Consider the following 16,303-nt stretch of genomic DNA (forward strand, 5'->3'; position numbering starts at 1 on the left):
CGTCCTTGCATCAGGTTCCCCTGATGAGGGAACTCCAGGCCAAGGCCGTTGGCGACAGAGTCGTGCTAAGAGCAACACCACAGAGTGGCATTCTGGAACTGGAAGCCATGGTGAGGGGCAGTGAGGACCCTGTTGTGGTGGGACGGGAGACGGTGACAAGCTTTAGCATACGAACGACATGGGGACAGCGGTAATTATAAGGGTTGTGGGGTCGGCTGGCTTCTGTTAACGGCTCTCACAGTCTTAAAGAAAGAAAATATCATGCTCAGGTCCGTCACATGTCATTTCTGGGCCCATCACGAAGACCCAAATCCAATAAAGCACTGTTTAAAGAGACCCCCTCCTCCTGCAGCCAGAGGGAACCTGGTGCCGAAAATCAGGCTCAGGATTGAACTCGAGGGATGGCAGGGCCCCAAAGGGGCCAAAATCCCAGCCTAAACAGACCTACGCAGGGTCAGGCCCAGGCTGGGGATGGAGTGGGACCCTGAGACCTGAGCTGGGGACACATGTGGGTGAAGGATTTTGAGGACCTTGGAGGCCCAGACACGTCTAAAACGTTGTGCACTGAACTCCCGCAACTCAGCAAAGCACTTGTGGGCCAGTTGGGATGAGGGGCCAGGTCCGGGCTGCCTCCAGGAAAGGCCTCCGTGGTCCCCCCCTTTCCCTGTCGCCTGTTCAGGGCCAGACTGAGAAACCCCAGCCCCTGCTGGGTCACGTGCAAGTTCACCAGGTCTGAGGCTCGCCTCATTTCCAATGAGGCGATTAATCGCATCCAATGAGGATTAATCGCATCTTGAGCAGAAAGACAAACTGGGAAGATGGGGACTGGCCTGGGCTGAGACGCAGCTAGATGTGGGTTCTGATCCCACTCGGGGCCCAGGCAGGCCCTGTCAACGCCGCCCATTGTTGGGACACTTCGAGAAACTCATGGGTCCAAGAGGCACAGTCAGGGACTGAGGAGGTATTTGTGCCGGGCCCTGTAGACATGGGGCTGCGGCCGTAAAACGGTTCTTGCCTCTCTCTCCAAAGCACAGTCCGGTGGGGAAGACAGGCGCGCGTGAAACAAACCAACTCCCAGTAACGAGCTCTGTTTGGGATTTCACTACATGCCCGGCTTTGTGCGGAGCTCTTCCACTGCCAAGGATCACAAGACCCTTCCTCAAAACGTCCCCAAGATGTCCCGCCCGCCTTTTACAAAGGGGGACAAGGTGGCAGCGACCTTACTCTGAAGCATGTGCACTGCCCTCGTACATGACCTACTTAGAGCAAGAGAGCCTCAGCAGAAGAGCCGTGTGGCCCGATGGGGAGATCCGGGAAAGGCCGCCAGACTGGTCACAAGGCAATCCGCACGGCCAAAGAGCGCCATCAGGGGCGCCTGGGTGGCTCAGTCGGCTAAGCGTCCGACTTGGGCTCTGGTCACCATCTCGTGGTTCGGGAATTCGAGCCCCCGCATCGGGCTCTCGGCTGTCAGCGTAGAGCCCGCTTCGGTTCCTGCCTCCCTCTCTCTCTCTGCCCCTCCCCAGCTTGTGCTTTCTCTCTGTCTCAAACATAAATAATCACCAAGAAAACAAACAAACAGACAACAAAGAGCAGAAGAAACGTCAACCGTGGGTTAGGTTATTATTAAGCATCTGTAGCGAGGGCCCACGTTTCCGGAAATGACTCGAAAAGCCGCAGATCAAAAACCAGCATGAACTCAGGCCACTGCCCTGTACTCAGGCAGTCAGGGAGCAGCCCCTGACCTCGGCAGCTGACCCCCGGGCTCCAGAGCCCCCGTTCTGCCCCCAGAATCTGGGGAGCCGCAACACTCCAGTCTCAGCGTTTCCCCCTTTCAAAGCCTTTCTGACGAGCGAGCCCTGGAGGATGGGGGTCCCCGTTGTGACGTGCTCTGGCCCAGGGTGGGGGGGTGGGGCTGTACTCGCTGGGCCCCAGAGTTTGGAACCAGAGAAACCCACGCAAGCTGGGTTCAGCAAACGGCGGGGACTTATCTATGAGGTTTCAGGGTTGTCCACCCTGGGCTGGCAGGAAGGGCCGGGTCTGGGGAGACTGGGGGTGGGGCCGGGGGCCACCGGCGTTGGCTCTCTCTCCTCGTCCGGGCGCCGCTCTGCCAGCTGGCTTCGTTCGACTCTCTCTCTTTGCCAAGCGGGGCCTTCTGTTCCTCGGAGGCCGTGGCTGCCCCGAGCAACTGAGTCCACTCTTCTGGCTCTGGCTCAGCCACGGGAGAGGCCAAATGGCTGGGTCCTTCCCTCTCCTCCCCTTCCCAGATCCAAATGTTTGGGGGAGAGAATGGACGGGCCAGACTGGGTCACGTAGCCAACCCGTCTGATCACCACAGCCAGGGCGCGGGGAAGAAGTGTGGTTCGGAGGGGTCTTTGGCTCCCCCAAAGCAGCCACGGCCGGCGGCCTGCCTCGGCGTCCCCCTCTCATCGTCTCTCCTCCCCACCCGCGCCCCTGCCGAATGCCCGCGCCTCCTTAACGTTCCACTGACCCCCAGTCTCAAGCAATCTGTAAGGCACCAGCGAAAGCTCCGCCCCACCATGATATTTTCACCCTTAGGATTATCGTTATTGCCTGCTATCTGTTGAGGTTTTCCTACACTCTAGGCACTGCCCTCACTACCTCATTTAATCTTTACAATGACGCTGCGAAGCAGACACCTTTATTTTGGTAATAATGAGCCAAGAATAAGAAGCCGAAGGGGGCGCCTGGGTGGCGCAGTCGGTTAAGCGTCCGACTTCAGCCAGGTCACGATCTCGCAGTCCGTGAGTCCGAGCCCCGCGTCGGGCTCTGGGCTGATGGCTCGGAGCCTGGAGCCTGTTTCCGATGCTGTGTCTCCCTCTCTCTCTGCCCCTCCCCCGTTCATGCTCTGTTTCTCTCTGTCCCAAAAATAAATAAAAAACGTTGGAAAAAAAAATTAAAAAAAAAAAAAAAAAAGAATAAGAAGCCGAAGGACAGACAGGTGAAGCCACGTGCCGGTGTCGCCCTGGAGGCTGCCGGGATGCGGAGCAGTGAAGCTTCTGGTTCGTTAGGCAGGCCCGCCCCCGCCCGAGGAGAATCTCAGGGCCAGGACTGATAATGTGAGGCTGTGGCCTGGCTGGAGGGGATCGCAAGAGAGGGACCATGGGTTTCCTGGACGGGGTGAACTTGGGTCTCAGAGGATGAGTCAGATCTGGACGGCAGAGGGGCAGTTGGGAGGGAGGGTTGGGGCAGGGCCGTGGGGAGCCGGCTGGGTGGCCTGGGCTGACTGCAGAGCAAAGTCAGGAGCCGACGCTTGGGCGAGTGGGCAGGGAACAGGTCCCGGCGGGTCTTACTTCCTGCTCCCCCCCTGTGAAGCACACGCAGCTGCTCCTGGCACTGGCTGCGTTGAGTTGACCTGAAACAGCAAGTAAAGGTGGCCCAGAGCAGGAGGAAAGCGGTTTTAGGCTGCTGTGGCCGAATGGGACCAAATCCTCCCCCGTCTGTGCCTGTAGTTTCTCTCCGGGCAGGTAGGTCCCCCACAAGTCAGGGATGGTGACAAGAATCACTCTGCCTCGTTTCCAGAGGAAGAAACCAAAGCACAGAGAGGTGGGGCGAGTTGTCCAATGTCACACAGCAAGTGGAGACTCAAACGCAGTCAGTGGTCCTTGCTGCAAACCCAAGAGGCCCGGGAGGAAGGGGTTCGGGTCAAACCTGGAGACAGGTTTCCCGTGTCCAGAAGAGATCACGGATACTGAAACACTGACCGTTAGAGGCAGAGAGAAGTGTCTGGGGTCCACCCAGAACTGTGTTTGAATCCTGGCTCTGTCACTGCCTAGGTGAGGACGACGGCAGTGCCTCGGAGCGTCCTTCAGAGGCTTGAAGGCGTCAGTGGATGCACGTGACCATCACGGCGAGGCAGCGCCCGATAACTGCGCGCGTTGTTTCCTACCGTCAAGGTTGCCAACGTCGCTAAACCTACGGGCCTCAATTTCCTCAACTGCAAAAGAGGGGTGATGTCCGAGAGGTGTCGTGAACAAAGCCATCGGGAAGAGCAAACAAGAAAACACGCCCAGGTCCTCCGTATCCAGGTGCCTGGCTCCACATGCGTTCTTTCCTTCCTCTCTCATGTCAAATCTACGCTTGCAGCTTACGTGACGTGCCGGTCTAAGAAAAGCACCGCTTGTGAACTTGAACGCACAGGCGTGCGCTGAGGAAGCATAGAGCACTTTCCCTCTCTCCCCGGTGACAGAGCCCCCACGGGCTTCGGGGTAAAACAGTCGTGTGCTGAGTGGGTGTACTTTTGCTGCCAGAGGGATTGTACTAGCTTCTGCTTCCAGAATTCTCTCGGGGCCTGGAGATTGCAGTTAATGGGGCAGCGGCCAATGGGGCTGGCCACACATCTGGGCAGTTGGGACCTGTCTGCAAGGAGATCCTTTTGGTTGGGTGAACCAGGGGTGAGGCAGAATGTTCTGGGTTACCGGACAGGGATAACATCCCTCTCCCAAAGACTGAGCAACAGATCGGAACCCCACCCCCACCCCCACCATTTTTTTTTTTTTTTTTTCCTTTTTAAACACACCACCAATTAACGAGTACTTATTATGTCCCGGGCACTGTGCCACACAGTTCACATCTATCCTGGCCACCGCCCTCTGTGCAGCCTTGGGCAAATTACTTAACATCTCTGGGCTTCATTCTCCTCACCTGTGCAATGGCCTTCACGCTGTGCCTGCCTCCTAGGATTCTGATGAGGTTTAAATGAGCTCATACAAGACAGTCGCAGTCTCAGCAAATGTTAGCTGGACATGGGTACGAATGGTGTATGTTCGTCAGTTTAAACTTCACGCTGACCCTGAAAGGCAGGAACGATTGTCGTCTTCCTCATCTCACTCCTGGTTGTGGGGTGAGGGCGGCGGGGGGAGGGGGGGGAAGGGGGGAGGCTGGAAAAGGAAAACCCAGACACGAAATTAGTGGCCCCTGAGTGCTGACCTGACCACAGGCAAGTGCATGTAGACGACATGTGATACATCAGGTTCCTGGGCCCGAGTCCACAGAGTGTGGCTCCGGGAGTTCAGGATGAGCCAGCCCAGTGACGCATTTGCAGTGTAGCATCCCAGGCGATTCAGAGGTGGGGACCTGGGTCAGGTGATTCGGCCAAGGTCCCCCAGCCAGTCATGGGCAGAGGCAGGATTTGACCGCAGACGTGGGTCCCTGAACTAGCGTTGTTTGCACAAACAACGTCTCCCCCTCTCCTCTGCCCCCTAGGGCTTGGGGCGGTCTCACCCCACCCTCTGTCCAGGGAGGAAAGCTGGGGGTGCTCTCTTGAGCAAGGTCCTCTAAGCAACCATTTCAGGCCACCCCCACGCATTGCGGCTTCCTTTCCCCCAAGCCACCCGAGCCACCACAGCGCTTTGTGGATTCTGGAAGTTCTCACCAACAGCCAGGGACACACGCCCCGTTGGCTCTCCCCCCAGACTTCCTCTCCAGGGCTGGTCCCCGCCCTCTGGTGCCACCGGGCATTCAGGGAGCCTCTGGCAAACTTCAGGAGCTGCCAGAGCATTTAGTTACTTTGATCATTTTATTAATAAATGCATACTGGTGCCAACATCATGGAAGCTGCTGCCTGGGAACAGGGGTGGGAACGTGCTCTGGGGAGTTTTCTGGCTGGATGCTGGCGACATGGGAAGCAGACAGGGATCTATGGGGAGAAGGGAGGCGGGCAGCCGGATGGCCCAATTTAGGGCCTCTCAGGGCATTCAAGGGCCTCTGGGGGTTGTGAAGACCTTTTTGGGGAAAGGATTGTCGAGAGGAACGAGATGTGAAGGAGCCTGGTGCCCTGACCCTTCAGTCAGAGGACTCAGAGCCACTTGGGGCTGGGAGACTTGCTTGGCCCGCAGCCAGACGCCTCCTCCCTCCCGGGCCAGCCAGCCCCCGGGTGCATGGGGAGGGACAGGCTAAGTGGCAGCCTGCAGACGACCTTAAACCCCAAAGCAACGGGAGGGGCAGCGAGGCACCTGCCCCAGAGGGGCTGGCGGCCTGATGCTGGGCTCCGTAGGAGAGAGTCCCGATCACATGTAGGAAGTGCAGGGCGCCCAGGGCCAGGCGCACAGCAGACCCTCAGTACCCACGGTGAGCATTATCAGCACGTTTGCGGGATGTGGTGAAGAGAAAGACTCAGAAATGATGTGCCCAAGAAGCACAGGCCAGAAAAGTGGGTCTTTGTGTAGAAGTCACTGGCAGGCAACCTTGCAGGGGGCGAGCTCCAGGCACCCAGGGCTCAGCCCCGGGTGCAGGCACCAGAAAAGCCCTCTCTTCCAGCCAGGATGTGTGTTCTCTTCTATTACTGGCCAGTGAGTAAATAATCGGAAAGCCTTGCCAGGATCCGCCGTTTACCCTTTAAGGGAATGAACTTGGGTTTCATCCGGGGAGTTAAAAAAAAAAAAAAAAAAAGCCTCCCCAGACAAGAGCCTGCATTGGGGGAGAGTATTTCTCCCAGTCTCCATCCTGGAGTGAGCTAGACAGATGGCGTGGATGGGGTGGGAACCTGAGGACTCCCAGGAGAGGCTCCCCTCCCCTCCCCCACGGCAGGCAGCTCCCGGACAGTCACCTCGCGCAAGAAGCCAGCACCGCACAGGCGGGCGTCTTCACTCAGTGCGCCCAGGCCCTTGGGACAATATGTGTAAATGCATTTATTCAGTATACCCTTTACCCAATCTATATATTAATATGATCATTCCTTCACAACTAATAAGCATGTATTATTACATAACATATTATGAATGTTATCAAACACACACACACACACACACACACATATGAATTAAACAGCAAATTACATTAGAGTATAAAATAGTATTTAAAAATTTTTTTCAATGTTTATTTATTTTCGAGAAAGAGGCACATGCATGAGCTGGGGAGGGGCAGAGAGAGAGGGAGAGACAGAGAGAATCCCAAGCAGGCTCCGCTCTGCCAGCAAGGCCCCCGACTCGGGGCTCAATGTCGCAAACCACGAGATCGTGACCTGAGCCAGAGTCGGAGGCTCAACCAGCCGAGCTACCCAGGCGCCCCTTTGAATGTTTTGATGATGGTGAATGGTTTTATGCCATCGTTAGCTCAGATCTCAAAGCGAAAAGCTATACTTAAGGTTAGGCTCATTAGTGATAATGGTAGATACAAATTCTTAGTTCAAATCGCCTTCTTGCTCCTTTGTGAAACATGGGGACCTCTTTCTTACTAGACCCGGTCTTTGCCTTTGCTTCACCTGCGGCTGTCTGAGCGGATGCCACGGGGGAGCGAAGCACCCACAGGGCACCTTGTTCCGCTTACGTGTCGTTCAGTGTTTTCTTACTTTCCCTTTTTTCCCCTTCATTCCCTGCTTTTTAAGTCCCTCGTCTGGCAAAAAGTCAGCTGAACGGTATTATAATCCATAAAGCTGCTGAACTGGAAATTGGAGAAAAATTCTTCAAAATGCTAAAAGCAAGGACAAAGGCCGGGCAGCAAGCCTCTCTGTGTGGTCCCTGGAGTCACATTTGACATATAGACCAAATATGGACATCAGCGTCAATCTATAAATACGGCTACAATTTAAATTTTTTTTTCAACGTTTATTTATTTTGGGGGGACAGAGAGAAACAGAGCATGAACGGAGGAGGGGCAGAGAGAGAGGGAGACACAGCATCGGAAACAGGCTCCAGGCTCCGAGCCATCCGCCCAGAGCCCGACGCGGGGCTCGAACTCCCGGACCGCGAGATCGTGACCTGGCTGAAGTCGGACGCCTAACCGACTGCGCCACCCGGGCGCCCCAATACGGCTACAATTTAATGCCCCGTCCCTTTGTTTTGGATACAATGGAAATAGAAATAACAATTTTGTAGTGTTTCTTTCCCCTCCGAGAGCTACCTTGCACACCTGATGATGCACCGCTTTGGGGACTTCTGTGTCAAGGTCCTCACTGTCCCCCTCACCTCTTAACCCAGTAGGAGCTTATGACAATGGGAAAATGTGGGTGTGATCAAGCCACTGCCCCTCCCTTGCTTCCCATGGGTCTTTGGGGGAAAAATAAAGCTGCTTACTTGGTCTGGCTGCTTCTCCCACCTCCCCTGTCCCCAGCCCTCCCCTCCTCCTGTCTCACTCTGCGTCAGCCAGGGGGGACCTCCTGAACTCCGTGCCCCAGTCATGCACCTCTGCCCAGTACGACTCGTGGCTCGCTTCCTCTTATCCTTCGGGTCTCAGTTCTAGTGTCACCGCTCAGAGAGGCCGGGGCCGGCCCCTCATCTAAAGAGCATCCCCTTCCCCCCATTATCCCCTGTCTCAGTGCCCCCGAAAGCCTTAATCGTATTTCGTCACTATGTAAATCTGTTTGTGGACTCTGCCGTCTCCTCCGCTCCATGATGAGCTTGGAGACCACCAGGGAGGACCCACGTCTGCTTCTATCACTGCTGTATGCCCGGAGCCTGGTATATTGTAGGTGCTCAATAAGTGGATGAATAATGAAATGAATGAATCAGATACGAAAGGATCTATAAATGTTTTCTTGGACTAGACGCATCTCTTGGCCAGAGCTAGAAGATCCTGGTTATGGGGAAGCAGCCTCCCACCTCCCGGGTCTTGGACCTCTCCAGCACCCCCCCTCCTTACGGCAGGGAGGCCGGGGGTACCGGTCTAAGGTGCTCAGAGTCAGCCCCGAGTGGTTTTCTGGGAGGGGTGGGGGGGTGGAAAAGCCAATGGAGAGTGAGATGTCCACCTTTCTCTTTGAGGGCTGGGAACCTAGAGCATCAGAGAGGGCTAGGGTTATACCTAAAGACACACAGGAAGTCAGGACAGAGAGCCCCGCCAGGAACACAGGTGAAGAGACAAATGGGGGTTCTCTTGATTAAATGGACTGCACTGCCCAGGGAGCTGTTGTTGAGAGCAGGGGTGCTGTCACCTGGGCTGGGCCTCTGTGAGGGGTAGGGCTAAGGCCCGACTTCACCCTCTCTGGGTACAAGAGTCTGTGCTCATATGATCCTCTTGGGACGTCCCCACAGCCTGGTCAGGGAGACACGGACACAGGGTGGCTCAGAGACTGGTCTGAGCTCACACAGGTAGTGAACAGTGGAGCTGGGATCACACCGGGGATCTCTCCTGCACAAGGAGAGCTCTTCCGCCCTCCCCCTGCTTCCCTCTCCTTCCCCTCCCCTGTTCCCCCTCCCCCCACCTCCCCGCAGGCCCCCCCTGCTTCAGCAGCCCTGAGGCAATCTGCAGAGCGGTTCCCTTGTGATTAGCCGGCACACAGGGAAGCAATCACCAGTCTCACCAGGTGTCGCCAAGTGTCTGCAGGTGTGGCCGCTTGTGGCCACCGGCCCGGCCTCTCCTGCTCAGTGCCTGTTTCCGAAATGTGACCCTGTGGGAAAAGACTGGAGAGCAAGCGGGAGAAAATATCTCCTTTGCAGAAAGGGGCCCAAAGGGACCCTTGTTTTACTAGATTCCTTGACGGTGAAGGTGTTTTTAATATATTTTTAAGGAAAACTGAAGCCCGGGAGAATGGACCTCTCCAGCCCCCCTTACAGCAGGGAGGCCGGGGGTACCTGTCTCAGGTGCTCAGAGACAGCCCCGAGTGGTTTTCCGGGGGATGGAGATGGGAGGAGATGGTGGGGACCGTTTCTAAACGCCCTTCCCTCTTTGGGTCACAGTTACGTCTTTACAGTGAAGGGATCGAGCCTAAGCCAGCAGTGGACGGGCCTCCCAATCAGGAGGCTTAGGCTCTGCGGATGGGCTACAAGATTTCCAGAAGGTGGGTGCTTGGTCTGGGTTTTGGCAGGAAGAAGGATAGGAGCAGCCAGGGTGGCTTGGGGTGGGGCGGGGGGGGGGCGGGGGGCACTGGCCAGGGCCAAGGCCAGGGAAGCAGGCTGAGAAGGGAGGAGAGGGAGGCCGTTCCGAGGGGAGGGAGGCAGGGGGTGTCGTGGGAAGAGCCCCAGGGCACCAGGGACACCTGGACACCTCCCAGCTCTGTCACTGACTTGCTGGCTGATGTGAGGTCTCTACCCCTTCCTAGGCCTCAGTTTCCCCATCGGCAAAATGGATGGGAAGGGTTTAGACAGGGTGGCCCCTGAGCTCCCGGGGCTCCTTCAGCACCTTCCTTCCCCCCTGGGCAGTGGCCGTCCTGGCTCCAGCGGAGGTTGCTGGTACCACCACATTTCTCAGGGCCCTCCCGCTGCTTGCTGTTCTCTTGGGCCCACTAATCCCCTTAAACCGGTTTCTTCCTGGCTGCTGTCACCATGAGAGTCTTGTGGGGTCCTCCTCTCCCAGGAACAGGGACTTGGCACGGGGCAGGGGGGGTGGGGGGGACGGTCTGGCCTCCTTCCGCCCCCTCACCTGCCAGCGGCCCCCAGGCCATCTGTTCCAGGCTGGGTCCCAACAGAGAGGCCATTCAGCACTCCCTGCCTGTGCCTACCCCCTGCCCCCACCCCCGTCTGAGCAGATGGCCCGGTTGCCACCCCTCCATGCAGACTGGGGAGTCCTGAGGCCCAGCTGGAAGCTGGGGATGGCGGGGTCTGCCCTTCTCTTACAGAATTGGTCAGCACCCTCACGGGGCCCCTGTTGCTACGCACAGCACCCTCCCACCTCACGCTGCCCGGCCCGACCCTCCTCCAACCATTCAGAGAGGGCTAGGCCCTCAGACGGCACCAAGCCAGTCCTCTGGGCCCAGGCTGAGTCACCAGACCCCAGCCTGAGGCCTCACAGCTCCTCAGAGGACAAGCGTGACTGGGACCCGTATCGCCGACTCCCGGTGAGTGCCCACCGAGTCTCCACGTTGTACGAGCACAGGGGTCTCTTGAGGGGCTGGGTGGGGGGTGGTTAGATTCTGGCCCAGGAGGTCTGGGGAAGGGCCCCGGAATCTGCATTCTCGGTCAACTTTCCAGGAAATGGCCAGGTCTCCCAGGGGCTGACTCAGGCAAGACAGGACTAATCATCCCCATTCTACCGGTGACGACACTGAGGACCCAAAAGCGTGCAATTTCGCCAGGTAAATTTCACAGACAGCCGGGCCTGGTGCTGCGTACGCATGGCGCCTTAGTTGGTGGCTTCCAGACAACAGTCCCCTGCCATCTCCCCAGGGGAGGGCAGGAATGGCCCTGAGATCATCTCTGCCTCCCCCGCCCCCCAGTTATAACACTTAAAGGCCCCCAGTCCTGGAGAGATGATGATGTCTCCCCTTGTCCCCAGCGCAACCCTAAATAAAATCAGCACTAGACGCTAAAATAACCGTGAGGAAATCTGATAATGACAACAGCCCTTCGGTGCATTTAAAAAAAGATATTGAATTCTTGGAATTCATTTGATTTGTGGCCCTGCTTCTGTGGTGCCCAGAGCAATATCCCCATTTCCTGAGATAGCTCTGTGTCCCTGTGCCCAACCCGGTGTGGAGTCTGGGCCAGGAGCCCGTTGGCTGCTGAGAGTCCCCTCTCTTCCCTGGGCCTGGGCCCACCCTGGCTCCTTCTGTGCCTCCAGATTTCCTCCCTCAAAGCTGGAAGGCACCCGCCGGGGGGCGGGGGGGGGGGGGGGGGACTGCATTTCCAGGAGGGGCCCTAGAGAGGCAGACTTGTGAACGGGGACTTGAAATGTGTACCTCTTCTCTCCTTGACCGCGCGGCTTCCCTTCCTGGAAGTGGGGGGTTGCTCTGAAGAAAAGCCCAAGCCTCCCTCCTCACCCCTCTGGGGAAGGGGCCCCTGCCTAGCCCTCTTTAGAGAGGAGAGAGAAACACAGGCCACCCGGGGATGCAGCGCAGAAGCCATTCTCTGCTCTGGGGACACTGGTGTTAGATGGTGCTGAAAAACAGAAGCCGAGAAGCCGGGAGGGACCGCAGAGGCTACAAAAAGCCAGCCACGCTGGGTGCCTTGTAAGGCATTTAACCTCCCTGGACCTCACTCAGGTAAAACAGGAACTAGATCCTAATCTCCCTTTATCCGCATTTAGCACAGAGCCTGACTCTCAGGCAGAATTCAACACCCCGTCCGTATTGTCGCTATGAGCTAGTTTGACATCATAAGAAAGAGCACTGGGACAGGAATCGAGCCACTCAGATTCCCATTCGGGCTCTGCGACTGATGTGTGTGGGTGGCTTTGAACAAATCCGGTAGCCCTCTGGGAGCCTCAGTTTCCCTACGTGTAAAATGAGGGGCTGGGACCAGATGACGCCTCTGACTTTCCATCACTCCCTCACTTTCCATAGCTCCTATGCGCGTCCTTCCTGACTCAGTGAAATGTCAGCGTTTCTAGGAAGACTTTCCTGAGCCCACCCCCACCCCCACTAAGCTGTGAACCTACTGGTCACCCCTCCAGGCCCACCTCTGGGACTGCATTCCTCCCACTGGCCCCACACAGGAAGAACATGTCCCGGGAGGGGCCCCACACAGGTCGTATCACCCCCACCTCTGGTTTGCAGCCCCAGGGAGAACCGTGAGACTAAGGTGACACTTGGTCAGTTCTCTTGGGCTGATGGTACTCCCTCCACTTTACAGATGGAGACACTGAGGTCCTGGCTATTAAACAACCCACACAACACAGCTCGGGGAGCCTGGGAGTCTCAGAGCCTCAGCCTGATTTTCTGCAGTGATGAGGGCTCCGACAATCATTACAGCAGTGATTACTCCTTAAATTGGTTATTGTTCACTGTTGATGGTGCCAAGTGGCCTTTTTTTTTTTTTCCCCCTCTTCGCGGTTGGCATTCACCAGCTTGGGGGAGGGGACTGAGCTTGAGGCAAAGTAGAAGGAAAAGACAGCAAAGGAGAGGGAGCAGGAAGGCTGGACAGAGGAGAGGCCAGGGTGGCTGTGGGATTTCTCACCATCTTCCAGGCAGCCCTGGACCTCTGATGGGGCAGGGAAAGCAGGGTGGGGGCAGGAGGCAGGAGGGTGGTGGTGGTGGGGGGAGTAGTTCAGAGCTTAGAGGCATGGGGGGGAGGGGTTCTAATTCAGGGCCAGGGCAGCCACGCCCACCTCTGCTCTCAGTCTCTCCCTGACTCCCCCACACTTCTAGACTCCCACCAGGGGCCAGCACTGTGCTAGGCACAAAGATACAGCCAACAGACACAGTCTTGTCTGGAAGTAACTCTCAGCCAGCCCTGGGCACTTGGAACCTAGCTGCCAAATCCAAATCCACTATAATGTCCTGAAGGGCACTGCTGGGGTCAGCTGGCTGGGAAGGGGTGGGGGGTTCTGTGTGGCCCAGCCTTGAGTTAGAGATGGGGGGAGGCACGTAGGGCGGTTGGGAAAGGTTTCGAGAGGAAATGAACCGAGGTGGGAAAAGCATAAGCGAGAGCCAGCACATGAGGATTGGAGCATGATAGGGGGAGAAAGTCCTGGAAGAGGCAACAGCACACAGGACAAGCCCAGGTAGGGGACAGAGTGATGCACAAGAAGGCAACTGGGAGTAGCATCTGGCTCGGTCTGTCTTCTCCACCAGATGGCAAGTTTCTCTGAGGCAAAAATGGAGTTCCGCTTCTCACTCGTTTTATGTGTATATGTGCGTCTGCATGCATTCATTCCTTCGTTGTTTTTGGCTGCAACAATTTAAAGTTTATCACAAATCTTGCAAAATAAAGTGGCAGATCTAGGATGGCCTTTACCCTTGGCCGCCATGGACTGTTGCACAGGCTGTGTACTGCAAGGCTCCCTCTGAAATAGGAGTGGCCCTGCTCTACATGTCATTAATTAGCAGTAATTATTCTGCCCCTGCCTCAGCTTCTGCAATACGCCTGGAGTAAGGTGCTGGGAATACAGTGGTGAGTGAGATAGATAAAGTCCCTGCCCTCAAGGGGCGGGCGGGTGGAAATGTTCAGGGGATACAAGGACTAGGAAGGTGGACTGGGCCACACCACCTACAGCGACGAGTCTGGATTTTATCCTAAGCGAGATCCTAAGCCACGTTTCCCAATCAGCGGTCAACTTTTTCAAAGCTCTCCTGGAAAGACTGACTTGCAGGGGGCACAGCTGAGAGCTGGGGGGGACCAGTAAGGAGGAAAGACGGCTGTCCCCGGGGGGAGGTGACAATGGCTTGGGTTAGGTTGGCTGGGTGGCATGTTAGGGCAGGTGGCAGCAGCTGAGGGGAAGAGGTCCAGGAGGGGCAAAATGGAGTGCGGTGCTCTTCCCGCCCTCAAGATCCAGAATGATGACAACAAATGTTATTATTGTCGGTGCGAAGCATTCCCGCAGCACCGTGTCTCACCGTGTGAAGCAGACAGGGCGCTGGTAATCCGCCCAGCGTCAGCGGTGTAAACTGAGGCACAGAGAGGCGAGGCGTCCCGCTGAGTTCCCATGGCCTGGAGGAAGCCCGCGGAAACTCTGTCCCTGCCTCGGCATCCCCACTGGCCCCTACTCTGGCCGGGTCGGAGAGCCCTTCCCCACGGCGGGCGGCGGGAGCAGCCCGGCACAGTGGGCTTCTGTTTACTGCCTGGGGCTGAAAACACATGTCAGCAATTGGCAAAACACAGGGAAGCCGCAGCCTAACATGCTTAGATTGGCAAACGCACACTGTACCCTTTTCTTATATGAGGACGTAAAACAATAATTTATTTACGCTCAGAAGCCAGCGCGTTGTCTTCTGCCAAGGCTTCCTGCAAGCCCCTCCTCCGGCCCCACCCCCTCTCCCAGCGAGGGGCTCCCAGAATGCCCTGGGGTCTGAGGATGGTGGGGGGGGGGGGGGGTGGGGCACTGAGGGGCCAAAGGAGAGCTGCCCTGGGACCTTGCAAGCGAAGGTGCAGAGATATCCTTGAGCGCCTACTGTATGCCGGTCCTTAATTATTTCTCATCGAATCGTCAGACTAATCCCGTGAATTGGAGACGAGAAACCTAGGAGATATGGACCAGGGTTTGAATCCAGGCTCTGCCCCTTATCAGCTAGCCGTTTGGTGAGAGCTCATCTCTAAAGCGGAGACGGTAACAGCCCCTACGTCCTCATGGCTGCTGTGTACTGTGCACGAAGTCTCTTGCGTATAGTAAGTGCTCAATAAATGCTACCGAACCTGGCGAGCCTGGGGTTGCTGTTACCCCTGTGACGAACGGGCAAACAGAGGCCCAGAGAGGCTCTGAAAGTTAACTAAGACCACACAGCTAGGAGTTCGCAGAGCCACTGGCAGGTGTGTGGCGTTCTGTGGTCTGGGTCCGAAGACTGTCACCAAGCAGTAAATGTACCTGAGGGCTGTACTCGTCATCTCAAATTTACCCAGTGCTGGGAGAGGCCCAGTGTGTCCCAGGCCTGGTGGGGCAAGTTCTAGGATGAGCAGACACAGAGCCGCTGTCCCAAAGGACATGGCCTAATGGGGGCAGACAGGTAACAAGAGCCCCCATAACGCAATGTGTTAGGAGCTGTCACCAGGTGCTCCGAGGGCTGGAAGAGACAGCCTTGAGGGGTCACTGATGTAGGGGGCGGGGTGGAGTGGGGGTGCCGGGACAGACTTCCCAGAGTTGGCACACTGCACGGTGGGTGGGAGGAGGGCATTTCTGGCAGACGGCCCAGCCTGGGCAAAGTCCACGAGGGCTGAGCACCCAAGCGTGTGGGGTGTGGCACGGGCTGGTTCTCAGGGTCTGGGCATGGTGGGGAATGTGGAGGCCAGGCCCGGCATGCTGACCCCCACCAACCCAAACAGCCGTGGCATGTCCTTGGCACCGTGTGCTCGGCGGACTCCAGCTCCAGTGCTGCCTGAGCCAAACCCCTTCTCCCAGCCCTGAGGCCAAGGACGCACACAGTCCTTTCCACCCCGTCAATAGCATCCTGGCACTGGGACCCCAGATGGAAAAGGCGAGGCACCAACCGACCCACGGAGGTTACAAAGACCTGGTGTGGGGTGCGAGGGAGGGCCGAAACGTGGGCTTTGGGGCCGACACCCTCGTGGGCTGGAATTCTTGGCGCCTGAAGCCAACCCTTTCGGAGCCTCAAAGCTCCATCTGTAAAATGGGTCACCTCGCAGAGGTGAGCTGGATGCGCAAACCAGGCGTCTTGCACCCACAGGCCGCCCTACGTGTCGGCCTTTTTCCCTCTCTCAGCTCAGAGTGAGCGTGGGACGAGGGGGAGGCGGTGGTGACTGGGGGAGGGGAAGCCCTGGCTCAACCTCCGGGCGGCGGGGCGGGGGGGGGGGGGGGGAATCCCCGAGGACAGGGGATCCGCCTCTGAGAGCCCCTCCACCGGGAGCGGAGGGCTGCGGCCAGCCACGCAGGGGTTAACGCACCGCGGGCGCGGGAGAAGGGGCGCGCTGGGTGCGGACTCCGCGGCAGGTGCTTCCTCCGCCCGCCCGGAACCCCCAGCCCGCCTTAGCTCGCGGCCCGGCGCCGGCCCTGCGCCGCTCCCCGGAGCGGTTACGTAACGATGCCG

At 57.4% G+C, this 16,303-nt stretch overlaps 1 protein-coding gene across 1 annotated transcript in view; it reads left to right on the top strand.

The window, feature by feature from the left end:
* Positions 1-10,621: 10,621 nt before the first annotated feature.
* Positions 10,622-16,303, top strand: part of TP53I11 (tumor protein p53 inducible protein 11) — a 26,993-nt gene continuing 21,311 nt past the window's right edge. Inside the window, exon 1 of the mRNA XM_040495379.1 lies at positions 10,622-10,726. The gene's annotated coding sequence lies outside the window, so the exon portion shown is untranslated. The remainder of the gene's footprint in view (positions 10,727-16,303) is intronic.

The sequence above is a fragment of the Herpailurus yagouaroundi genome, unplaced genomic scaffold (genome assembly GCF_014898765.1).
Source record: "Herpailurus yagouaroundi ecotype Mexico unplaced genomic scaffold, PumYag 187, whole genome shotgun sequence".
NCBI classification, from domain to species: domain Eukaryota; kingdom Metazoa; phylum Chordata; class Mammalia; order Carnivora; family Felidae; genus Herpailurus; species Herpailurus yagouaroundi.